Raw genomic sequence first — 27,576 nt, 5'->3', positions numbered from 1 at the left:
TGTGTGTGTGTGTGTGTGTGATTGTGAGATTGTGTGCATGTGTGTGTGTTTGAACAATAAAGCACGCGCCGCAGAATTCATTTCGCCTCTTCGGGATGTGCCGCGCGAAGGAAAATGGAAAAGTAAGCAGAAAAGGCGATGAGATAGGAAATGGAATAAACAAGCAATAACGCACACGCGTCAAAGAGTGACTTCTATCAGCGTGCTCAAACATGGAGAGAGAGAAACAGAAATACAGCCTTGTTCTGCACAAACTGCCATCAAAGCATGGCATTTATCCACAGCTTAAAATGATCTAAAACACATCACAGTAATGCCTCTTTATGTATTTGGGATGCACCCTAAAATATGACCCACTTCAAGGTTATCATCCGTGTATCCAAACTAGAGAGACACAGTTAAGTATAGGAAGAGAAGCTGCAGTTCTTTCTTTCTTTTTCCTCACAAGGCCCATTACTTTCATGAGGTGTGAGTGTCAGGATGTATGTACAGTGTGCAGTCGCTCTCACACCTGATGACAAAGCTGATCAGAAGGGTGCCCAGGGACAAGTCAGGGGCTCAGGCTCCCAAAATAGTCTTGGCACCTAGCAGACAATATCCATCTTCAGATACTCTTGCTGCAGAGGCAATCTTGGACACAGTCCCTCTGTGTGTATGTTAATGTCACTGGTTAGCATTTGGATCAACTTAAAATACACTATTAATGAACTACCCTGATAGTAGACGCTGTTATACCCATGATAGACTTGAGTACAATGACTTTGTCTGCTCTCTCGCTTCCCCTCTCTGTTTTTTTTTCTAGTGCACAAACCCTCTTGAGATTTCCCAAGATAAAGACTTACTATCGTCTCTAACGTCCTCCACTTAATTACATCCTGTCCCAGAGATTGGCCTGTTACTCACTCCTCTAAAAGTGTTTGCTTTTACAGGGGGTGATGCAGACTTTGCGGGTGCCATGCTGACTTTGAGAAAGCATGTGGGAACGGGAAATCTCAGAACTCTTCTCAACTAATAGGCTGCTGTTAATCTGTTATACAGACCGATTTAATGGACTTGGGATTTAGACCCCCTTAACGCAAGATCTGGAGTTTACAATCAACTCCCATGGAGCTCGAAGCCCACGGTGTTGCGTGTCTCGCCCGGGCTTTCTCTCGAATTTCACAAACACAAGAAAGACATGGCTGAAAAGACTTTAAAATGTCAATTTTGCTGCAAAGGCAAAGCCTATTATAGATCTTACAGTCTGAAGGGGATGTCAGTAATATCTGTGCCAAAATACAATGCAGTGCCCAAAGCTTGTTATTGATTAACAGTGGTGCTGTGGTGTCTGACAACTTTATAAGGACACCAGCACACGTTTCTGATGGGTAAACTCTGAGATAAAGCGGCAGAGCTATATGGGAATTATTCAAATGAGGCTTATCTGGTCCACTGTATGCAACAGTAGCCCTGGTGAATTTAACAGCAGCCTCCAGTTTAGCTCCCCGGCATGTATAAACTGTCTGTTTGACTGAATGGCACTGAGGCAGTGGGAGCATCTCAGAGAAATAATTCATTCAACGGCAGTCTCAAAGTCTGCCATTTTTAATTAAGGAAGTCTATCATTTGGCCGGAGATAACTGTTGTGCTGTGTCGGCCTAACATAAATTTGTAATTGTAATCAGTTTGGGGAAATGGGACATCCATGCAGAGAACCATATATTTTGCACACAGCACACACAGACAGATAAACTAATCAAAATTGTTGCACATGTACTGATCTGCTTGTTGGTTTATCTCACGATTGCTCATTGCTTTAATTTCATTACCACATTTACTAGTATCACTTGCTGTAAAACATGCAAAGGAGCAGTCACAACAAGTATATTATCCTCCATAGACAAAGCAGCAAGTGATTCCTGAACGCATTCTGTTCATTTGGCTCAGACCTGATGAGTAAATTGGGCGTTCACCTTCTACTTAGTGTCATTCTAATGACACTGCCAGCACTGTTTCTTTTTGTCAGTCTAACAGGGGACGTGGTAAAGCGGATAAACACTTAGGCTAATGCCTCGTGCCCACTGGGACTCAAATTAACCTTATTAGTAATGCATTGAGTTTGTTGGCCTAAAAAAAACAAAAAAAACCCCACAATTTATTTGTCATTCAAGTCGCCTTGTAGTTCATTAAGACCCAGTTACAAGAAAGGGTCGCTGCGACCATGGGCAAATCGTGAGCTGCTCTTTATGCTACATTAGCTGTCTGGGACTCTGGTGATAGACTGCCTTTATCCTGGCCCTGCACCTGGAGCCAGTGGGAAAATGATTCCATCGGATGTTAGTGCATAAACTACCTGTGGCTTCATTTTTTGTTGACGTCGCTTTGTTATTCTGCAATACAGCACACCGTTTTTAGCCGCGCTGACTCTCTTGCTGTCTCCATAAAAAGTTTTTATCTTATGCAAAATGAGGAAAGGTTTGAAAAATCTGGTAGACACGAACACAGTGGAATGACACAGTAGGGCTGCAACTAATGATTATTTTTGTTCTTGATTATTATGCCAATCATTTTTTTAATTAAAGTAACATAAATGCCAATAACAATAAATTAAATATATATAACACATTAAATATACACTGGAACAGTTGTGGCTAATAATATAACAGCAGTTATAGTACTATATGAAGAAGCTGTGATTACTGACGTAACCTTGCGATGAGGATCAGCAAAATGAAATGTCGGTGCTTTATATCTCGTCTCTTCAGTGTCAAATGTGCTTTGTCACCTGTCACATTTACAGATGGAGGCAACGTGAATTTTTTGCCCTTCAGGTGAAAAAAAGTAAAAAAGTAAATCAACACATAACACTGTGTACTGGCTGTAAGTTAGATCTGTAGCATCGCTGCCATGGATTCACTTAATACTGCATAGATGCATAACAGAACAGCCTGAATATGTACTTCTTTTGTGTGTTGGGTTGTCAGACATGATTAGACTGGTTCTGCAAATAAGTCCACAATCACAACAAAAGCCCCGAACACCTGTGACAAGTCTTTGCGAGCTAAACGCCAAATGTTTGATTCTAGTGTCCTTTCTTTTGAGGAATTGAAAGTAAAGAATGCTAATTTGAACGGCTCCACATTCGTCTCTCTCATGTCTGCTCAATTCTGAAACTCGTCTGTCAATCACTGTGGCTTTATCCATCCAGCAATTAATCTCCGCCCAAGAGGGGCAGCTGCCCTGGCTATGGATCTAAGCGTCTGCTGAATTGCTGCGCTTGGTCTGCAGATTTCTAGTTACAACACTGAGAGCAGTTAGAAGAAAGGGCTATATTCTTTTAGCAGTTTTCAGCAGATCTTTTGTCTTCTTGTTTCCTCTGGATGTCTTTCATTCCACCCCGCTGTCTATATGATCAAGCGTGAGGGTAACAGTGGCTTGCTGCTTCACAGGTGTCCTGGATTCGGGCTAACATACCCTCTACAATCTGTTCTGTGTACGAGGTCCCAAGCCCCTGAGTTAAACTGACTGTGTAATTCGTCATTTGACCTCATTAACCACTTTGTAGGGGTTGTGCCATAGACACTGTGGAGTGACACTGTGGGCAGTAACACCCCCGATGGGAGAGTTGATGTCATACCGCCACCTAAACACAGACTTTTTTGGACCGAGGTTGAGGGAGTGCAGCCAGAATGGTAGCGGATACTGATTCAGCCGTCTGTTTATTGCAGCGCCTGAGAAGTCATGGTTCAAATCAGATGCGTTTCAAAACAACGGAGGATCTGATATGTTGGATGCAATGAATTTATTTGCATTTATTAGGAAAGCCACTGCAACTGACCACTCGCCAAACACCGAACAGCATTTGTCCGTATATCTTATCAACCATAACCAGACACAGCAGGCCTGTCAAGCTTTGGACTTCCCTGCATACCAGAACAGTGTTCATGTGGCTCTAATAAGAGCAGTACTCAGCACACTCAAGAGCTTGGATGGTGTTTTTTTTTTTGTTGTTGTTTTTTTACCCTTAAATTTTATCCGCATGAACATAAGCTGCAAATGTTAGCCTGTCCATCTGACTAGTTAACTACCTACAGTCGTGTCATGTCAAAAGAGGCTTGTCATTAGCAAATGACATTTCTTTGGGTAACAACTTCAAATACCTGTTCAGGACTGGAACATTTACCCAGTGGGAGCAGAGTTTAAAGTAACAATAATGGCACTTTCCTGCTCTATGTGTGATTTAGAAAAGCCAAACTTCATAAATCGAACTTATTTTTATCTCTTATTTGGATCATTAGTTCATATATCATCATCGCTGGGGTTTTCAATAAACTCATTTTGGTGTTTTGGTAGCATTAGTTTACATTAGCTAGCCACAGTCAAACAAGGATAGCTGACAAAACTAACCAGGCATCGTCTTGAAAACTTTTTGTTTACTCCAGTTTGAAATATTATTATTTTTTTAAATGACAGCAAGTTCGGACAATTTTCTATATATAAAACTGCATAATGCAACAAGGAAAAGTAGAAGAGGGGGGGTGGTGAACGGTCAGTTGGAAGAATGACCCTAAACACTATGTTCAGGGTCATAAAAGTGACAAATATGCATTTGGAGTATAATTGAAATCACACTCCCTAGCTACCTTCTGTGGAGGTGTTAAAAAGTTATTCATCCTCATCCTCGTGTTCAAGGAGCCCCACTGTATCCTGGCAGGGAGAGAGATCATTTCCACTCAAATGCCAGGTGGAGTGTGTGTAGTGGTGAGAGATGACCTTTCATTTTGAAGACACAGCCTTAGCTGTTGAGATCCTCTCACCCTCAAACATGCCCACTTCATTTCCACATTGTAAGTCACCCCAGCGCCTGTGCATGGTACATTTCATTCAGTTGAACTGCAGTAACTGATGTTTGAAAATGTCACAGTGTCAAGTACACTTTGGGGAAATAAATCAGGATTATATCGGAAATATAGGTTGTGAAGAATAAAAGTAGAATCAAAAGTAAAATCTAGTGGGGTTCATTTCTTCCTCCACTATAACATACATTATATTCTGTAATTTTTTTTGAGTTATGTAACATAACTTGACTTTCAAACAAGAGCTTTCTCATCTTCCTTGCAGGCACTGCTGTGGTACAAGCTGTGTGATGTGAAAACGTCCTAACCTGCTCATCGATATGTGAAGTTAAGTCACTGATGTGTGACAAATTCAGTTTTCTGGGGCACAGGGCAGCGGTTAATGTCTATAATTGAAGAAATGATTTTGTCTTGTAAGTAGAAGAGAGAAGTTTTATTCAAACTTTGTTGAAGTTTAATCTCACGAGTTCTGGAGCCATACAGTGGAAGATGCTGGGTTAAAAAGCCATTTAGCTACATTATTTGCAGATGTTATGTCAATATCTGATGTTACTCTTATTTATCAAAACAACTGTCTTACAAAAATATTCAATATTGTTTGAAATCCCATTCCTCAGCTTCATTTCTCTGTTCGTGTAAGAAGCAGTATCCGATTGATCAGTGGCCACTTTTGTGCAGTCAGTCAGAACAATCAAAACTCAGGTATAATCAGGTATTGTTTTGAGTTAACACATCGTGCTGACAAAAGTGTGTGCAGAATAGAGTTGGACCAAAACAATAAAGAAAGAGCAAACAAAGTTGGGACAGAAGAATGAAAAGAACCTAAAAAAATTAAAATATATTTAACCTTGACCACAGTTGTAAAAAAAGTTAATTGTGTTTTAGTTGCTATAAGCAGATGTTAGTACTGCTGTCGGTGAACATTTTGCTGATACGATCGCTGTGAACATTCTGCAACTTGGCTGATTTATTCATGAAAAACTACTCTGCCATCACTATGTGCAGCGAGATAAACACACCCTCACTGAGAGTGTTAGACAGCAGTTGGCCTTTGTGGTTTCTACTGGAAGCAATTGTAAAACCGTATTAAGTCAGACAAAAGATGTTTGAGTAAAGCAACAAGGCAACTGTATTCACAAAATATAGACATAAGTCATTAGTTACCCTCATGGCAGGAAGATGCAAAGTATCACCGGAGATCAACATTAAGTCCTGTTGAAAGGACATCAGACCAATTTATGTAGTATATATACACTGTACACGGAGTCCACAAGAGGAGAAGTGAAGAGGAAAATACAGTTGTGGTGGTGGTTGCCAGTAGCGACACAATGTTCAACTTATACCAACTAACTGCAGAGACAAAGACGTTTCCTGTCGTTTCTCTTAAAACATATTTGCCGTCGCAAATGAATGACAACATTAAAGTCGTGCACAGCTACAATCGGCAAATGTTAGTGTGTAATAACACTGGATACATATTGAAGTGTAAACATTCATCAATTTGGTGAATTTCACAAGCAAATGTTTCCACTGAGCTGAAGTCTGGATGTCTTCAAATCCAAATCTATTTCTAACAGAAAAATCTAAAGCACGTGGTAACATGGGTGAATCATGGGGCTGCCCAAATGTTGCAATATGGCAGTTAAATAATTCATCAAAGACGGGGCTCTGGCCATATTGCCTTAATCTCTCACTATGTTAACAGGATGAGATGTTTTTTTTTTCCATTTTCTGTACTGTATGTGGCACATCTGTTTGTTTAATATGAATAATGGCTGCTATTATATGAAAAAAGACCAAATGAATGGTGTAATGTCATAACAGGTTATGGTAAATTGTTCTCGATGTCTTGTTTAAGGCCTCTGGCCTAGTATTATTTTATACCATACGGTTTCATGCAAGCATTGACCTCTATTCAAGTGTAGTCGACTGTGAACATAATATAGGAGAAACCATTATGACGGTGTATGTCATTAATTATAATGAATAGGAAATAAGCCGGATGCTTAGATAGGTGTACTGGTCAACGTTTTAGTCTGCATCATAAAAAATGTGCTTTAATATATGTATGTACATATGTGTATGTTATATTCATGGTGTTAATGGTTTATTGAACTTTCTGGTTAACAGTCTTCCACACAGTGTAGCAGCACATTATCTGTATAATCTTTATGGACTAGGTTCTTTGTCAACTTTATTGCATTCTTGCCATTAAGCCTGTTGGTGTTATCTCATCACTGCAGCTCTTACACAAATGCTGGAGCAATGGACAGCAGAAGAGAGCAGAAAAGATGCCGTAGAGGAGGCAAATAAAGGGGAGGTTGGTGGGGGAAGGGTGGAGAGTGGAGTAGAGTAGAGGAGAAGAGGGGAGAGGAGAGGAGAGGGATGATTAATGATGACTGTAGAGAAGATGGCCAAGGTGGTTAGTGAAATTAGCAGCGGCTTAGCCAGCAGCAGACCACAGGGAGCAGAAGGCCCTTCATGCAGGCCCATACCAACTCAGATCCAACTTCAATGTGTGTGTGTGTTTGGACCTGTGTTTGTATAAACACAGAGTAGATGCAAATAAGACTTAAGTGCTGCAGCAATCTGAAAAATAGACTTGACATGATGGGGTAAAATTGCCAGCGAGTAGTTGCGGCTGACTTTTTTTTTTTTGAAGCTAGAATAAAATGTGAGCTTCTTATCATAATAAAAGAAGGAGGCTAAAGCAATAGCTTAAACAAAAAGCGGACAAAAATAGATATGCATGTAGAAGATATGTAAATAAAAAAGCAGCATTGTTTTTATAGGGCAGAGTAAAGCTGGTCCACAGTGCAGTATAAGGGAACATTTAAAAGCAGACAGTTACATCCAGAGAAAAGGTGTTTTGGCAAATGTGATGCAATTAAAATCCAGTGAGACACGCTAACGTCTCAATAAAGCGATGCCTATGCAGTGAGCAATTAGAGTAAAACGGTAAAAAAGTCCAGGTTCTGTTTCAAAGTAAGGAAACTTTCCTCAAAATACCTACTGCATTTGTAATGATGCTAATAACAATATCTAATGTTATTGTTCAGTACATATTTCTGCTTTTTAGAGTTTCTTTCTTTCTGTTTTTATCCTGTTACTTTGTTGCCGATTTCTCACCTCAAATGTTTCCAGAAACATGTTTTAGTGCTGGTTAGTTGTAATATCTCATCATTTCTTGCTCTGAAAAATCACCATGGCAACATCCAAACTCGAGGCTTCAAAACAGTTATCCACAAATGAATGGCTAACGTCACGGTTTACAGTGGTTTAGATGGGGAAACTGAGGCTACGTTTAAACATTGCTGGGTATGTTGAGAAACGAATATTTCCCGCCATCCGTTTTCCAAAATAACATGCACATAGCATCATTTTCAAAAAAGTTTTCGTTTACATCAACCCGCATAAAGAGCGCCATCATAACTACGCCAAGCCTATGGGCGGAATGCTTCCATGATCATCGTCATAGCAAAAGGTAAACATTGGTCGCACTTTTCGCGAATCAGCTGCCTAAAACTCTCTTTATCTCAATTTACACGCAAACGCAAAACTTTTAGATTTTAGAAAGATTCGTTCTCAGAGACGAATTTACCGTGCGTGTAAAAGATGGGTACAAACGAAGGGAAATGTCTCCCCTGTATGTGTAAATGGGGCCTGAGTCAATGCAGAAGTGCTAAAAACTGCAATTAGTCAGCCACTTGAGGCTCCAGGAAGTGCTAAAAACTGCAATTAGTCAGCCACTTGAGGCTCCAGAAGTGAGTCAGTCTTCACATGCACATTCACATGTTCTGTACACGTGACATCTATTGCACGTCTGTCCGTCCTGGGAGAGGGATCCCTCCTCTGTGGCTCTTCCTGAGGTTTCTTTCACCTTTTTCCCTGTTAAAAGGTTTTTTTGTGGGCAAGTTTTTTCTCACTCGAACCGAGGGTCTAAGGACAGAGGGTGTCACTCCCTGTACAGTTTGTAAAGCCCTCCGAGGCAAATGTACCTTGTGACTTTGGGCTATACAAATAAAATCTGATTTGATTTGATTTGATGCGCCTACATAAAAATGACCAACTTCACAGCAGAATTAAACATGTTTACAACCTGGTACAAAAAACCCACGTTGGTCTCTATAGCTAATTATGCCGTTCATGCCAACTGTACGGGGTGTGAAAAAAAAAATGAACAAGAGATACTGTATGTATTGAGTTACAAAGGATGACAGAACTTGCCTGGACGTGACACCATGACTTTGGTTCTGTACAACACACGGCGGATTATCCCAATGCTCAAGGTACAGTGGTCCCTCGTTTATCACGGGGGATACGTTCTAAAAATAACCCACAATGAACGAAATCCGCGAAGTAAGTTTTACAATTATTATACATGTTTTAAGGCTGTAAAACCCCTAACCACACACTTTTATACACCTTTTTACACACATTTTGTACAGTACTCCCTTAGTTAAACAGGACGCAGAACACATGTGCGGTTCTCCCTTAGCCAATTTAGGACGCAGAACACAATGCGCGTTCATACTGTACAGTACGCTGTAAAAAAAAACATGCAAAATTACACTAAAAAAATCCACGAAACAGCGAGTCCGCGAAAAGTGAACCGCGTTATAGTGAGGGACGACTGTAATGTAGTTAGAAAATCAAGCAGTATTAATGACATGCTGCTTGTCTTTAGAAGTGACGCTGCATTAGCATTTTTATGTAGATGGTAAGCTACTTAGCCATACACACTAACATTTGCAGATTACATTACAGAAGATGAAGATGCTCTCATCGTCCTGCTAAAGCCCCATGTGCACTATTTTGGCATGTGTGAGAAATCCACATCTTGACAGTTTTTGCCTTTTCGTGTGAAGCTTTGATAAGCCTGTAAATGTAAAAACTGCACTTACCTCTAGAGAAGTGTCATCACACCAGAGCTTCAAATCAATTGAAATAATCAACAAATTGGAATGGACAAACAATCAATGGGGACAGAAATCCCTTTTAGCCGCCCTCTGGAAAATCAATGCTTTTAATTGTGCTGCGAGACACATAATTCTGCTGTTTTAATCAATCTTTTCAGCCTTCGACGAAAGCTCATCGTGAAAGCAGCTGAACCCCCTTCGGACTGGAAGGGGATAGCGCTGTGTCAGTAACAGATAAGATTTTAGAAGACATTAATTGCTCCGGGGGCCGCTCTGATGTTAGAACAAAACGTTTATGTTGTAAAACTCACACATCAGACAACTAATGAACATCTGAGCGGTTGAGGGGGAAACTTTTTGTTGTTAATATCAGGAAATCCTGTCGAAATAGATGCTTTTTGTCCCCTGAAGACGAGAAACTGAAACATGCAGAGAGGTGTGTAATCTGTATCCCTCCAGCTAAGCCATACAAATCTGACCAAAGTGGCATTGGATAAAAGCCTTTACATAGGCAGCCAAAATATACAGAGGAAATCCAAAATATGCCTTTATATAAATGTTCTTTCATCCTCACTGATTATCATATTAGTCTGGAATTTCTTCTGCTTCAGATTTGCAAAGTAGAATTCATTAACCCAATGCCCCACTGATGCAAATAACAGTACATTTCACACTCATGAGTGCAACCCAGTGTAAGGCATTTAATATTCCTGTTTGACTTGAGACTCGGCCCTAAATTAATGCAAAAGGTTATTTGTTAATTGCTGATTTGGGCTGACGGTTGCAGTTTTTCTGTCCTTCATACTTACAGCTCAGAGCTCAGGAGGCGACAGCAGCGGCCTCGGTGCTCCCTCGTGCTCCTTGTCTGTAATGAATTGATGTCACTTCAGACTGAACGCTTCCAGTAGTTGAATACTGATAGGTCAGGCCACAGGCCTGCGGAGATCACCAGGGACTCCTATTTATTATTTCGAGGCATGCAGTCAAAAGTTTCTAATTAAATGTTTAGGCATAGACAAACAACCTGTTTACTGCCTAATTCATTGCCTTCAGTGTTGCGGTGCAGGCACAGAGAGGGAACGAGCACATAACATCGTCAGCTGCCACTCTTGTCCTGGCTGTTGGCAGTAGGAACACCAGGACACAATAGAACGTGGAAATAAACACACACAAATATTCCATCATGGCCTCACAGGAATATTCCAATTTCTGTGGCCCACAATAGCATATTCGGAAAACTGTGGTACTGTTTCCAAGCATTTTGTTCGTCTGCCACAACGAAAATATGCAGGAGAAAGAATCAGATAAGCATAATATGCTATCAGTCCCAAAAATAAAACTTGATTTCAGTGCAGAAAGTTAGATTTTTTTTTGTTTGGACCTCTATTAAATTAAGCCTACAGAGCTAGTCCTCCCTCCATAAATGAAATAGGGAGTTTTAGATGCTATATCAGAGAGTGGAAGTGCAGGTATAGGCTTATATCTAGTTTTCTGACATCTTAATTGGTGGAGCTTGCTAGGAGTTATACAGAACGAGTAAACACTGTCTGAGAAGGCTGCTTCAGGGGGAATATGAAGTCTGGTAAGGTAACAAAATGCAGGAAAGTGGATTGTTGAGGTTATGGTTGATTTGATTTGACCTTTGCTCACAATTGTGGTTCTGAATTGTAAGCAGAAATGGCCGATAATTACCAGAATCTTTCCTGACAGTTTGGCAGGCAATGCAAGAACGTTGCAGGGATGGGACAAAACGGCAAGCTTTTGCAAAATAATGCTCAGATTATGGATACAGGAGATGACATGATAACACCTTTCCGTCTGTGCTGTAAAGTGGCTACTAAAAGAGAGGGGAAGGAAACAGTACACCTGTATGCCTGTACATTACAGCTGATTTTAAGATTTCATGGGTCTATTTCTACATGCAGGTTTAACTACAGACCAAAAGAGACCAGACCTTATTCAGCCACAGAAGGAGCCTGGGTCCATTTCCGGCTTGAATATGTTTATTCAGTTCTGGAGACTCTTTGGCTGTAATCAGCTTGCATAAATCTCTTTGATGATAGCCACTAGAACATCTGCTGGTGCAATAAAAAAAATCCAGGGAGGCAATAAAATGTCTGGTGGAACATATGCTAATGGAAATGTGAGTTGTTCTGAAAAGTTTGTCCCAAAGTAATTGCCACAATGTGACTATGACATTTATAAATTCATATAATGATCGCATTGAATGTAGCAAAGTTGATGTTGTTATTCCTGTTTCTGCGTGTGTGATGACACCCCAAAGCATGATGAGGTTACCTAGTCGACGCTGTTGCAGTTTCAGAGTGCTGAGCAAGCTTTGTCCTTCAATGAGTCTTTTTCTCTCCCTTTCCCCTCCTCCAGTACCTCTTGTTCCTTTCACTACCTTCACACAGTAACAAACACGCACGCACACACACACACAAATTCACGGCGTGCTTCACGATGGATGACTGCACGCTCTTTACCTGCAAAATCAGGGTTGAAAGGTACAGCGATTCATCAGAGGTGTGTGTTTGTCTGCGGACAAGTTTGTGCGTATCCTTCTCAGTGCTGGGCAAGTTACTAGAAAGATGGTCACACATCTAGTCATTAAATATCCAAGAGAAAAGAAATTACATGATGAACAAAATTCATTCAATACGTTACTTTACTTAGCTCCATTCGTCATATTAACATATTGGCCATTTTTCTCTGACGTCTCGCTTGGAAAGCTCAAATATCGTACTGCCATAATCCGGGTTGCAGATAAATGTAAGGGATCTGACAAATTCTTACACGTTTCACCGCCTCCAGATCCATCAAGCCATTTTTTTGTTTTTTTTTGTTTAACCACCTACTAGCTAAATCATTGTGTATAAAAGGTACAAAGCAATGTTTTGTAGTGGTACATGACATCATAGAAGGCATAAAGGCATAATTAGTCCTGAATAATCAACACACATCTTGGATTCATTTAAAAGCCTGGAAGTAAAACACACCAGATGTAATCAAGCTTGCAATTTAACTTTGACTCTCTGGAGATGTTGGATTTACTGCTGGATCCCATCAGGCACGGCTGGCATAAACCAGGGAAAAATGACCAAATCTGAGCAAGTTAACAAAGTCTGGCAGGCTCCACGTTGGAAACACTCCTGACGGGATACGAAGCTGCTTGGAGAACAGATCGAAATAGCATGGCGGTAACAGAACTGTGACCGGTGGGGTCCAGGTGTAAGGCGAGTAACCAAAAGATTTGAAATGCGAGCACAAACTTAGAAGTTGTTGTACTTGTGCTGTAAAAATAAATTCAATGGTAGATCAGGAATCACCCATTTGTTTTTACCACACTACACGTTACTACCAAGCGTCAATCTCTGTGTCTGGGAAATGAAGTGCCAAAAACTGCAGTTGCTTGAGGTTGGCTACAGAACATTTTAACCTCCATAAGCCCGCATATTAAAATGTCCAACTTTACAGCAGAAATATGGTACAATAATGGTACAAAAAACAATTTTAGTCTCTGAAGCTAATTTCATGTTCATGGCTGAATTTTTCAAATTATATTAAAGGTCCAGTAGTGTACTATTTATATGCAGGGATGGAATAAAATACTCATTAGTATGTTTTCATTAGTGTATAACAACCTGAGCATAAGAATTGTTGTCGTTTTATACTTTTTTTAATAAGCCATTTATACCTACAATAAGAGCAGATTTCCATTTTTCTACAGTAGCCCCGAGCAGACAAACCAAACACTGATCCAGACGCAGACTTTTGCTTTGGTGACACTAAATCCTACACACTGTACCTTTAAGACTTAAAGTTGTGCATAAATAACAGGGTGGCCGCTTTGATTGACAGGTAAGTACGGTTACAGAAGGCTTGTTTGAGCATCTTGGTGTCATTTGGCCCAACTTATGTCCGCCAATAAGCCATGTCTTTTCCGATATTTGGATTAGCTGCGGACGGAAGAGGCAGTAGAGCCAACATGGCAGTGGCGAGCGACACATATTTTTAGCTTTAAAGCAGCACTTTGGAAACCTATGGGTGACATTACTTATGTGCTGTCCATTCTTTATACTGTCTTTGGTTAATACTTAACATGTTGTTCTTATATTAGTTTGTGTGGGATGTGCTTGTATTTTGTATGATTGGAACCACATTGAAGGCCATGCTTGTTACAGAAAAGGCATTTATTTTTCTGTTCATGAAGACGCTTATGTGATTACTTCTTAATGTAGGCCAACTAGGACAAGTTAAGTCAAACATAATGATGCTGTCTAAACGTTGGTCTCCCTCCCTGCCTCAATGTGTCCTCTGCATTTCAGCCCAGAACAAAACAACAGTTAAAACAACATTGTGTTCCTTGTCAACGAACCATGGGGGGCGTTCACATTCAGAGCATGTCGCTTTGTTACCAATATGACTTTGCCAATTGGGTCAGCGCTGGAAACTGTGCAAAGAACTGTGCATCTCAGCTTTGCTCGCATCTAATTAAGTCCAAACAGTTTGATACTCACATCCCTGCATATGCCAAAGGGAGCACTGCCTCTACTGTTACACCACGAGGCAACCACAGATGGGCTATGTTGTGACTGAAGGAGGGTAAAACAGCACAGATTTGTTATTTTTGGAGAAGGTGGAGAGGGTATGCATTTAGATCGATTTTACAAGTGAGGAAGCTGTTCCCAAATCACCCAGTCCTCTTGTCATGTGTCAGGCCGAGTTAATTGTGTGAGAGTGGTGTGGATGGGGTGTCTGTGACTGGATAATTGATCCATTTTGTGGGTGTGAAAACCACCCGCAGAGCAGAGGCGAAGATACGGCTTCAGAAAGCATGCACAATGCTGTAATCTCCCCCTCCGCTAGCCACGGTGCGGCACGGAGCTGTGGAATTTCTGCTGTGTAGTGGCAGAAACCCTGCTGAGAGCTGAGCAACAATTTGGATGCCTTGCTTTCAATTTCAGCCTGAGCTCTTCTCAAGGGAATAGCGAGTATCTTACAAGACTCTTAAAAAATAAAATTAAATAAAATAAAAGGCCTGTGTCGTTGTTAACTAATCCAGCACAATTCAGGGTTATGCAAACTCGGCGTGTAAATTGTGGAATATGTTTCTGTCTTGTGTGAATTATTAATTCGCTTTGTATTTCACAGACACAATGTAATTACCTCCCACAACACAGGACGGCCTCTGAATTTTTTTTATTTATTTATTTTCTGCTGAAGTGTATTTTCTAAATTTCAGCTAGGCGTTCATCAAAGGGTGTAGCTGCAGTGTTGTGTCAGTGTGCCCTGGCTCAAACAGGATATTTTGCTTCCACATGTTTTATGTCTTCGCCACAGAAAGCTCCCACAGTGCCTTTGGAGAGTGCTGGAGAGAGGGAGTGTATGTTTACTATTGTGTGTGTGTGTGTGTGTGTGAGAGAGAGAGAGAGAGAGGGAGCTACAAAAACAAAAGTGCAGAGGGAGTTTGCAGCTTTTGTGCCTGGGCTTGCGCGTGAATGAAAACGTGTTGGAGGGGAAGACGTGGGCAGATAAATAATTGGGTGTGCGTCGAAAGAGTGTGTGATGTACATGTGAGCTGTGGCAGTGTTTTCCTGGAGAGCTGCAGACAGCGGTGTAATAGATGGTTGATTAGGGAGGCAAGAGGGGAAACTTCAGATTACTCACTGACACTCTGACAGTGTGCTAGGCAGCCTCCCAGGTCGGCGTCCTGGTGCCAGCTTTGGAGGAGTAACAGAATGAGAACCACATGTACTGAAAACCAAAATTACTCGTTTTGATCTGCCAATTGACATTACAATTTTCTCTGGGCATGTGTTCATCTCTTGTGTATTTCAGTGATTTGCTCTCATTAAGCTATAAATCTAACTAATCTGTATGGATCTCTCCACAGGTGCACACAAACTTGACTGTTTATTTCATTAAATGTTTTTTTTTTTTTTTCTAGCATTCCTGTCTATGCACTGGTGTTGTATTTTATCTGTTATGGCATATGTGCTGTGCCAACCTACGCACCACCATCTCAAATTTCCACTGATTTGCTCGAGGGGATTCTCAGATTGATTTATACTTATCCAGCATGGTCGTGTGTTTTGAAGACGTGTGCAAGTGTGTGGGGAAAAATAAAAAATGCGCATGTGTGTGTGTGTGTGTGTATGCATATTTGAGACCATTCCTCTGCATGCCAGTCTCAAGGCCACATCATTAGAGTAAGAGGGCTGTAATTAGTGAGTCCATGCATATTAAATAGCACCCTGCATCCCCACCCTTGAAAAACAGCACTCTGCTGTCACTTGCAGCCAATAAGCCACTGTTTATGTCCAGAAGGTTTCACGGTGCACTGAGGGAGAATAGCTATCAAAATCAGTAGTCAGGGATTCTTGCTTTTGCCCTCAGCCTTTTATTGTGCGGCATAAAATGTCTGAATATGCTGTAGTAAGATTAAAAGAAATAGAAGAAAGGGAAGAGACTCATATTAAAAATATCACCAAGCGGCACATAGGTCTAACTGAAAAAGCAGAGATATGGCAGCAGACATCAGATGGTGTTGTCAGTGTGTCAAGTAATGACAGAGGTGTGTCCATCTGTGCAGTTTTTTCTGTCTCTGGCACTCAACAGAATGGAGAGGAAATGAAGAGGCTCCACTTTGGCTTGATGCCTTTCAAGTGACAAGGTGACCAAACGTTCTTAGAGATGACGGAAGTAGTTATGGCTATATGGGAGAAAAACTAAAGCTGAAATTGAGCGGTTGAGTGCTCGCTCTTTAGACATTAAAACGTCGTTCCTCATTACCTCTGCAGACCTTTGTGTTGAGTCAAACAGCCACACAATCAAACTCAAATTACTGGGGACAAAGGATCTGGAGTGGGGGCACTTATTTGTAATTTATGAACACGTGGGTACGTATAACACGTGTATGCACAAACACACAAACCACATTAGTACAATGGCAATTGGTGTACAGCATCTGCATGGCTAGAAGGCTCCATATTTGTCTTCGTTTTGGGGTTATTTAGGACTTTCCACCTGCTGCAGAACAACATGGTCTTCTTGTGCAGTGGCATCTGTGTGCGAGATCTTAACATTTCTCCTGCAGTTATACTCCACTGTCCCGTCACCATGTGCAATTTACATACATACATCTGCATTAAAGGATATTATTTGTGTTTTTGTACACTATGTATGTGCGAACCAGTTGCCTTAGCTTTTGTATAAGCAGCCCATGCTGTAGGGACGGGTGAATTTCACTCTGTTTCCAATATGATTTGTGAATTGAAAAAACGTTGCAAACATTTGAATGTGTAATTTGTTCAAAACAATGAGACAACCCAACAGCATAACGTTGAACTAGTTCATGTAATTAATGTGCTTCTGTTGCTGTCAATGCCCCTCGCTGAGTGACAAGCTAACATTACATTCACATCAGATTTAGTCATTTAGCTGACGCTTTAATCCGAGGCCACTTAAAAAAAAGGGAACGATCAAGGTTGAGTGCGACAAGGATATGTAAGTGCAGCAATAAGTACAACTCGCATAGAATCAAGTGACAGTTGAGTGGAGTTGTAGAAAGATAGATTTAGCGTGTCCAGTTGTTGATGGTGCTAGGAGAGGAGGTACTGAGTTTCTTTAAAAGTACAGATGTGGTAGAAACAGCTTGTTCCACCAACTGTGAACAACAGATGTGAAATGTTTGAATTGGCCTGAACGAACAAGTGGCAGAGCCAGGCGTCGTTCATTGGAGGAGCACAACAGTCAGGAGGTAGGGCTAGTAACGTTACTGTAAGGCATGTTATACATTCATGATTTTCAGTTTAAATCTAAAATGCCTCCGCTCTGGCAGTTTTGTGCCATGACTGTCTGATTATTGTCTGCTGGTTTTGCATTAGAAACAGTAACAACAGTTTAATTTACAAGAATTCTAACATAGCATGCAGTGTGCCAAAATGTTTTTTAAATTTTTTTTTAGAAAATCCCCTGATTACAAGCACGGCTTGTTTTGTGCAGACACATAGATATTTGAAATCAAACAGATAACTGATCAAATTCAAAATGTAGTTTGAATTTTGAATAAAAACTCAGGCCTAATGTGATGTGATACTTCTTGTTAGCTTAGGTTGTTGTTTTAAAAATGCCATTTGAAGTGGCAGTCTTGGACAAATAGACACTGTGGCCTTGGTTGGTAACTAGGTTATAAACACTCTGTGTCATGAAGGTTTGAAGGTCTCAAGTCATTATGGAGGCTGACTCATAGCTTCTTGCTAAATACAAGACATAAATCTGTGGCTTCTAGTGTATATTTAAGGTTACTGCTGCATCTATTTCTTGCCATCATTCTTTCTGTTACTTTCTCCCCATTGTGCACACCTACACTCAAAAACAAAAAAGGGTCAGCAGTGAAACTGAATCAAGAGTGCAGATGTGTTCACTTTTCTTGGCGAGCCACCTTTTTACTCATCACAAACCGAAATCTCCAGAGGATATCAAGCTGCAACCAGAAAAGAATTTTAAAAAACCCCAACGTGGTGTAATTTAATGTCTAATGAGAAATCAATGCTATGAATGGGTTTCACAGGAACTGAAGAGATGGATGAGGCTGATAATTAATAAGAAATCCCAATCCACTCCTATATTGTATGACATCACATTATAATTATGGTATTTACCAACTCAATCAATCACGCAACCGCAGTCGTTGGTGAAACCACTAATGAATTAGAGATAGCAAAGCGGTGACAACAGGCTGTAATGGGCTGGACACATTACCACTTCTCACTGAGTTTTAAGATAAATGGCTGTTTCCATTAATACCTACAGAGCTGTTGTAGCTCTAAATGATGAATAGCTGTATATATCTGCATGCAGTTCATTTCAGATGTTCCTATACTGGACTAACTAATAGAACTCGTCACTCAACACACTGACAGCATCTCGCTATACACTCTCGACCCCACTTTAAACTTCCCACTAATCCTGTGTCCCAAGGCACATATGTATGAAATGTAATGCAACCTAAAAGTCTATCTATATATAAATATATACATACATCAATCAATACAAGATGTTTTGCTAATGAATATTACACCATCAAGGAATGACCCTGAAATCAAGAAGCAAATAATTAAATTAATTGTCAGCTCTAAATTTAATTTGTAAGCCTGTAATGAGCTTGTTGTTGATATTGTTCACACTCAAACGATTTCTAATTAAATATGGCTTTAAAGAAAAACAGCCATGAAATTGCCATACATGTTTTGCAATCTCCTAAAAAAAAAATTCTCCTGAGTTTATTGTGTTAAAATCAAAGTAAAGGGAGTGAGTCTCCAATTAATTTTTTTGGGTGACCTATTATTCTGAAATACCAATAATCCAAAAAACATCCCATTGGAATGAAAGCCCATTTATGCAACAGCGTATTATCCCGAAAACATAAACCCATTTCTCCGAAGAACAGTTTTTTTTTTTTTTTCTAAAAATAAACACTCTCCCTCAAGTCTTTTGTCCATAACATCTTTGTGTATTTCAACGTGCAGAAAAAGGACAAAGTCATGGTCACAATTGTCATGGTAACAGTAATAAACACATGGTTAGTACTGTGAAATTGTCAGTTTAATTAGGAAAAGATCATGGTGTGGGTTAAGATGGGCAGAGTTACATCAGTTGAGTTACATATGTAAGCTGATTGATCTAACATTGAAAGAGTACTTTTGGAACAATGGGCCTTTAGAGCAACTGGTGTTTGTTTTCAGAATAAGAAGCTGTCAGACAAATGGGACATTTTTTGGACTATCTGGGCTGAATAATGGACTGTTGGAAGAATGGCATGGTAACCCTGCAAGACAAGCAGACAAGTAAACACCAACTTTGAAGCGTTACACTGGCATCAGTATTTGCATTCCCCCACACCTAGGCACGAAAACCTCCTTATCCCGGTGGTCTAAAATGCCTATGGTTGCAATGTAAGCACTAACACTTCAGATTCCAGGCAACCCAGCTCACAAAGTGAGCTAACATTAGGTAACAGCATCTATAGTTCACAGCAGTTACATCCGTGTCAATCAGGAAACTCTAAGTCACCAAGAGTTGAGGCGCAGCAGCCGGAGGACATCAGAGGGAAAACAATGGAACAAAAATTTCACCAAAATCAGTGTGACTTAGTGCCACAAATCGTTACATACTCACAGTAGGTGATCATAACTGGAGCACAAATAGTTACATAATGTTGCTTTAAGTGTGTGACCTCACAGTCTGTCCTTTCCCGTCCCAGGTGATAAAGAGTTGCTGAATTCCTCTTGGTCTGCTGTGACCCTCATGATACTGGATCTGTGTCCCAAGGGCTACTGTCTTTGCTTTGTTGCAGCTCATAGTCGAGCATACGCTGTATCCTACAGACACACTGGTAATGCAGGTCAAGCAGAAGTAGGCCGAGTTGAAGCTATACCTGTCTTCAATGTGCACTGACCTTAACTTTCTTCTTCAATTCACCTTTATTCTTAAGTCTTATTAAATCCTATCTCATACCGTCACACTGGTCTGAGTCGATGCGGCTAATGGTGGTCGTAAGTGCTGAAAGTGATTTACTTTGAAAACCTGGAAAAGAATTACAAAAGAAAGGCTCAATTGATTATTCTTGCAAGTTGTAAAATAAATTGGTTTTGATATAAGAAATCCAGCAAGTTCAACTTTAGAGATTCAAATTAGATAAAGAAAAATGGACACTGGATCTGAGATGAAAGCATGATATTTTCAAGTGTGGTTTCATCCCAGAATATCATATTTGATGCTGTAGTGTAGTCTCTACAGAGGATGCAAACCCAAATATCATAGAGATTTGCAAAAGCCAAGCTAGTTAGCTTGATCCCACTTAAATGCACAGCATAAATTATGCATTTGGAACAACACTCCATGGTGGGTTACAGCGGGTGACAATTGTCCTTCGGAGACAGCGTTAATAATACAAGACATTTATTGGCCACAGTGGGTGTGATAAATAGGTCAAGTCCAACAGCAAGAAACGTGCTGTCATGGGAACTTAGAAATCATTAAAGATGATATTTGCAGGCTGTTGTATGTGTGCTCTGACGATATAATGTAGTGTGTACAAACTGCTGGACATTTGTTCCTCACCAGAATTTTGCTATTTTGGGATGATGGACCATATTTAACACTCGACCTTGTTGTGAACCTAGTGCAATGACAAAATGGACTGGCCTGGCTCCCTTTGGATTTGGACTTCTCTCTTATTTATGTGTCTAATTGCTTTCTCCTCTTCCTCAGTGGGAGATCAAATGTTTGAACTTCCGGGCACAAAGCACTGATGTTTTGCTGTTAAGAGAAAGAAGAAAAGAGCAATAACTTGTGACATTATCATTACCCTGGGCCGTTTCTCACTCAGATAGCTCACTTCTGAATTGCAAAGTCAGCTGAACACTCTCTATTAAACGTTATCAAGGCGATGAACAAATGATCACTAATCAAATGGGCAATGAAAGATGTTGGAGTGGCAAGGAGGGGCAGTTAACTGAGACAGCTTCTTAAAAAATGTAAAATCTAATTGAAAAAGGTGAATAGAATTGAGCCATCCCTTGTGTGTCATCTGTTAATCATAAGTCTGTAATAGAGGAAGAAAATGGAGAGTAAGCTGAAAAAAATCAATCAGTGTTTTAAGTTTAAATTGTAATCATTGCAGTCATTTCCAACGTTTAGGCATGAGACTCTTTTTTTGTAACATCTGTGTTGCTTATTTGAAGGTCTAGTGTGTAAGATCTATCCTTTAGAGACTGTGTTGAAAGGGGCTGAGGCGAGGGATATTCAGTTGATTGCAATCTGCAAACTCACCGCTAGATGCCACTAAATCCTACACACTTAGTGTTGTTTAGTTCAAAATAGAGCTCCTAAACGCAAAAAGAAGTAAATGTTGAGGCGAGAAAAGGAACATTTAATTACACTCTGAACGAGCAGGAAAACACAAAATGACAAAAAGGCCACTGAGGTCCAACAATCCAAGTAATCCCAAAAGTAATCCAAAACCAAAAATCAGTAACATGAGAATACTGGGAGCAGGAACATTTGGACAGATGATCAAAAGTTGGGAGGGAAACAACTAAAGCAGGAAGTAAAGCCAAAGACACAAGGAGAGCGAAGAATTCCAAAATAAAACAGCCGAACCATAAACCCAAAGCCGTGACACTGGTCCTTTACTTTACAAAGACTGACTGTAGCTTTATGTATTTACAGTATAAATAAGGCAACAAGTACTTATGCATCATGCCAAGCAACAAAATCACTTGTCTGTCATGACTGATGTGCACTTGCAGCTATACAACAACAACAATGTGTGATGCTACATCCACCTTTGCCCAGGATTGTATTTCACCGATTTAGCACTGCACTCCTATTCTAACACTGTCAGACTCATGATGGACAGTTTTTATGGGCAATGCAACTCAACAGTCACATCGCAAAAGGAACAGACTGAGTTGACGTGAGAAGAATCTCCAAAGCAAAAACCAATGTTATTTTCTCTGAGTGCAGGAGATGATACTGCAAATATAATCAAGTGTTTACTGCAGAATGATAATACTGATCATGCAAAACAAAACAGATCACCAAGCACATATGGGACTCTGGGAGCAGGAGTTAGTCAGCAGAAAAAACACCCTAAAGACACAAACAGCATACAATAGTATATTCACAATAACAAACAACCACAGTGTCAACAGACAATATATGCTCATTATTATAAACATATACATACATGTATATGGACCATAGGACTAAATTAAAAAGGTTAAATGAAAGCAAACTGAGTCAAGACTAAAGACTGCAAGCAAGCTTTTTAAGGCTTGAATTAAAAGACAATACCAGGATCCATATTAATTTGACAAATTCATTCATAAATTGCAAAAAGTATTCAGTCCTCAAATTTTGTTTATTAACTGCTATATTGATTGTACCATGTAATATGCACTTAATCACATTGTAAATTGTTTATTATACCTATTAATCAGTTGTAATGAAACACTGAGCAAGTAATTCATAATGTCACACTGCTCTGCATGCCAGATAAAAGCAGTCAGCTGCAGATTTAAAACAGCAACTGAGCGCAAGAAATGAGCAAAAGCTCCCATCACGATGGAAATGTCAACGCTCGCAAGGATATGGAGATGAGGACTGACTGACAGCAGCTCATCTCCGACTGGCAATCAATGTCTCTGTACTCTCTGAACACAATGCAGTCGATTTTTTTTTCCAGGGCCCAACAGACAAACATTCTTCCTCGTTTTCCCTCCACCCACTGCAGAGCAAAAACCACAACCGTGTCATCTGACTGGCTGAGATGGATGTTGGCTGATGGCTGTGTTCAGAGTAAGCCAAGAGGAAAAGAGGGCTCCTTTTTTTTTTTTTTTTTTTTTGACCTCTTCCAACTGAACAACTGCCTCTTTCACATAGAAGCCATTTCTGGTGCATTAGTGTCAGCAGCGCCACCCACAACTGGACGGTGTCGTTCCCAGACCCATTCACATTTATAAACCAGAGCTCAATAGACACCAACCTTCCTCACCTTCCAGAGCAAAGAGTCACACACACATTATGCTTCTACATTTCTCCGTCAGACAGTGTGTTTCTTTTTTTTACTGGGTAAATGCAATAAAAACTCATTGGAATTTCTTGTTTATTGTTAAACTTAAATCTACGTACAGGTGTTCTAGTTTAGGTTGAGCTCACGTGTATATATATGTACTATTAGGAATACTGTGTGTCCTTTATCAAGGCAGAAAATGAGCCTCTCTCCTAAAGCGTCTTTTCATGAGCAGAATTTAAACAATTAAGAGTGGGACACACTCATGGCTCAGTGAGACACTTAATATCCACATGGAAACATGCTCACAATGACAATGGTTTAAAAGGTGTCATTTATACCAGGTGCACAATCTTAATTTAGTCTGTTGTTATCCTAACACAAAATCAAATTAATGCTAATCATGGCTAATTAGCAAAAGCGCTAAACTACACTAGGGGGGGTCACTAAAGTAATTATTAGTTTGAGCACCCAGGCGTCATTTAGCCAATCTCAGCTCCACAAACAATCCACGTCTTTGCCAATTTTCAGATTAGCCAGAAGGCAGCAAAGGCACGTTACCAGAGTCAACACATTCTGAGCTTTACGGTAACAGATGCGAAGCCCATATTTATACTGTCTATACTGTCTATGGCACTGGTTCACAACCGTCCTGTAGTGGCATCTATGAAATATGTTTAAAATGAAATTATTTAAAACCATTGCAACATTTTAAGTGACTTAAACTAAGACAGCACTGGAATGTTAATTGAAAAGTTTTGCATTACCTTAAAATTTTAGTTTCACTATCAGCCTGATACATAAACACATTCATTCATGTGGTGCACACAGACATCTGTGATTAGTTATGAACTAAGATGTGACTAAGACGAACTTTATTACCAAATAAACTCTGGTTCTTGAATTCGTTCTGTTCAGGATTCAACAGTCAACAATAATTCATTTTCTTAACAGGACTAAACCTGCCCCCTGCATAAACTGTCCATAGTTGAACAGGGTCGCTCTACGCTGCTGAATTTTAACATCTGTCGTGATGGTGGTACTCGGAGAGACAAATATTTGTCACATGGTGGTAAAAAAAAAAAAGACTTGGACACTGGTCTATGCTATGGACCGGCTAATGTGCCCAAAAAATGTCAGTGCGAGTGTCTTCTGGAAGTCTGCAGAATTGTCCATAATCAAAGCAATTCTTGTCGGGTGATATGATGCAAGGAAACAATGATATTTCATCCATTATGTGGAAGCAGTTGAACACAAAGTAGACATCACCAGGCAAACTCTGCTTCACTCAGCTGATGTTTAGATAGTGGCTCATACAGTATATTAACACAAACTCTTTCCTGTTCCATCATATCAGAATTTGTATGAAAGACAGTCCTCTAATCCACATTTTCACATATCATGCTTTATCTACTTCAAGTTCTTTGCACACCTACCTAAGGCAGGGCTTACGCAGTTTGATGAAATCAGAAACGTTGCCTGTTCTGCAGTGATTATGTGCAAAAACTAATGTCGACATTGAAGCACCAGCATTTTCAATATTGAGATTTATAGGTAGATGAATTACAGGTTTAATAGATCTGTGTGCCACCTGAACATTCTAGTAAATCCTCTACAGTGAGTCTTGGCTGTTGGCTTGAATATGTGCTTACAACAACCATATTCAATATACTGTATATCCCTGCTGCTCATCTGAGAATAGCTGCCATATTTTTCCACTAAAAGACAAAGGCGACATAAAAATACACAGATTTAAATTAAAAGAGTGATTTTCTGGTGTAATACAGGAAAATCCACCTCTAGCCCCCCATCCCCACTGTTGAGGAAGGAAAGCCTGCTGCAAATGAAAGAATCTTCTCTTGAAACCAGGCACTGAGCCAAGCACAATGTCTGTTGGCACTGCCAGCCCTAAGGATTCTAGCTATTTATTTTTCTTCTTTTTATGTTTGGCACACAGGAGACAAAGAAAGGATTCATTCAAGACCGGCAAAGGAGGTTGACTTTTCAAACATGGCAATTAACCTGCGGCAAGAGATTTTTTGGTGCGGATTTTGGATTTGTCAAAAAAAGGGGGAAGTTAAACTCCTTAGCTGCTGGTTGGTTTGCTTTGACGAGAAAGAAGAGTGAGCGGAAAACCCAATTATAGAGCAGATCCAAATGGATTTAACAACACAGAGGACTTAAACGAAGTTAAACAACACATTAGTACAAAGGGGAAAGTGTTGCTCTGTAGTAACACACAATCTGACAGAGAAAGCAATTCATTTGAGCTGCATTAAAGATATTTCACACCACAGCTCTGAGGTCAGGGCGTACATACTTTAACAATCACTCGATTATCATATCGCCTGCAGCCACGCATCTTTACACAATATTACTGCTGCTAACATCAAAGGAAATAATAAGTACAATCCTGTGGTGTACTCACCTACTGTACAGTGTTCGAGATTGTGTGGTAAATTATAGTCGAGCAAGATGTTCAATTTAAAACAACCTTAGGCACATCAAGTCAGCCTCCCTCTCCCCTGCGTCTTGGGTGCATTAGCCTTGACTGTGAGCTAATTTATTGTATGACAACCAGCCCGGCTGCTACATTACTGTAATAAACAATCCACTCACACAGCAGAATTTAAAAGTAAACTAAGGACACCTTTACCTGCTCTGATTAATGATGTTGTTCTTGTTTAGCATCGAGCATCTGGTGCCGCCTGCACGTGCAGATCGCGTACCCCCCGTGGGAGTCAGGACCCAGAGCATGGGATGGGTGACATCAGGTCAGAGGGCACGTGTATACAGCAGTGGGGCGTCATGCTTGGTGAGGTCCCCCACCCCTTCCTGTGCTTCTATTTCTCCATTGAACAACTCTGTCATTAACCTTCAGTCACGGCTATCTGATGCCAAAGCCCACCGGAGCAGCAACTCATTTACTTAATAACGACCCTATCTAAGAATGAAAGATGGAAATAGGAAGTCAATCAGCAAAAGAACAGCGAGCGTGAGCGTATCCTTGCCTCATTAACACACAGGATGGTGTGTGTGTAGAGGGCTGGCAGCACCTGCTAACTTAGGATGCCAGCTTTGAAAAGGCTTGTTTTTAAATTGCTCTACATGTGACTGAAAGTAGCCGAAACTTTAAGACTCCGGTTTGGGCTACTTTTACTTTTTAAATGTCAGGAGGATAAGGCACTTCAAACTCTTTCTCCCCCTTTTATATTATTATTTGATGCCAGATTCAAGAGTTGGACTGTCACCTCACTAATAAGCCAGATTTGAGAGTAGCAGTGGGCTGTCTGGCTGCAGCAGAAAGCGTAGAGCTGAGGTTTGTTACAGACAGACGCCGACATTAGTCATCAGCCAGATCTGCTTCTGATGCCTGATGAATTGGCAGGCCACAGTGAAGAATGGCAGGCAGGCAGCCACAGTACAGCAATTATCAATCACACACGCTGTTGGAGCGCGCTCATATTTCACGCCGCCATTGTCAAAATGGGACGGATGTCGCGCAGGTGGATTGATACGCTGTAAAAGCCTTCGCTTATTGTCTTATTCATCTTCAGGAGTAAATCTCTGTGGCTGCTATCTTTGCATTTAAAAAACTCTCTTCTTCTTCTTCTTTTTTTTTCTCAAACAAATGTCATGTGAAACACTGACAGTGATCCATTATGTATGACAGCATCAGGTATATTGACCACATCTCACCAAACAATTTATCAGCCAGTCACTTCACTACACCCACACTTAAAAGTCTCCCCAAGGCACTCTATCTGACTCCAGAGAGGTACTCAATGTCACTTGTCTTCCTGGACCAACTGTTAAGTGTGACAGCCAGTAGATAACTGTATTATTGTACTCCACGAGCCGCAAGAAGGGAGAATACTTTGGGGGTAAATTACCACCCTCAGATGGAGTAATTTGAGCCTCATTTCAATTAGTAGAGTTGCATTTGGGGGTGCATGAGAAGTTAATGGTGTCGGTGGATCTATTTGTTCATTAAACACACATAATGAAGGCAGAATGAGCAATCAGAGGCGGCATGGCAAATGGCTCAAAGTATAACTGACATCAAACAAGAGAGACGGAAAGAGAGAGAGAGAGAGAGAGAGCGGGGTTTTAATTACATTTGATAGAGAGAGATGACACAGAAAGAGCAATTTAAAGTATATTATGATGGTTCAGACAACATGTTTGAGTGTCTTTATGGAGCGACATGAGAGACACCAGCTATAACAAACCCTTCCAC

General features: G+C 40.4%; 1 protein-coding gene across 1 annotated transcript in view; it reads right to left on the bottom strand.

Moving 5' to 3' along the window:
* Positions 1–27,576, bottom strand: part of neto1l (neuropilin (NRP) and tolloid (TLL)-like 1, like) — a 131,137-nt gene that overhangs the window by 70,013 nt on the left and 33,548 nt on the right. The gene's annotated exons all lie outside the window — the stretch shown is intronic.

The sequence above is a fragment of the Larimichthys crocea genome, chromosome XXIII, assembly GCF_000972845.2.
Source record: "Larimichthys crocea isolate SSNF chromosome XXIII, L_crocea_2.0, whole genome shotgun sequence".
Lineage (NCBI taxonomy): Eukaryota > Metazoa > Chordata > Actinopteri > Sciaenidae > Larimichthys > Larimichthys crocea.
Note: the sequence above shows the minus strand (reverse complement) of the source record. Positions and strands in the feature narration are given on the sequence as shown.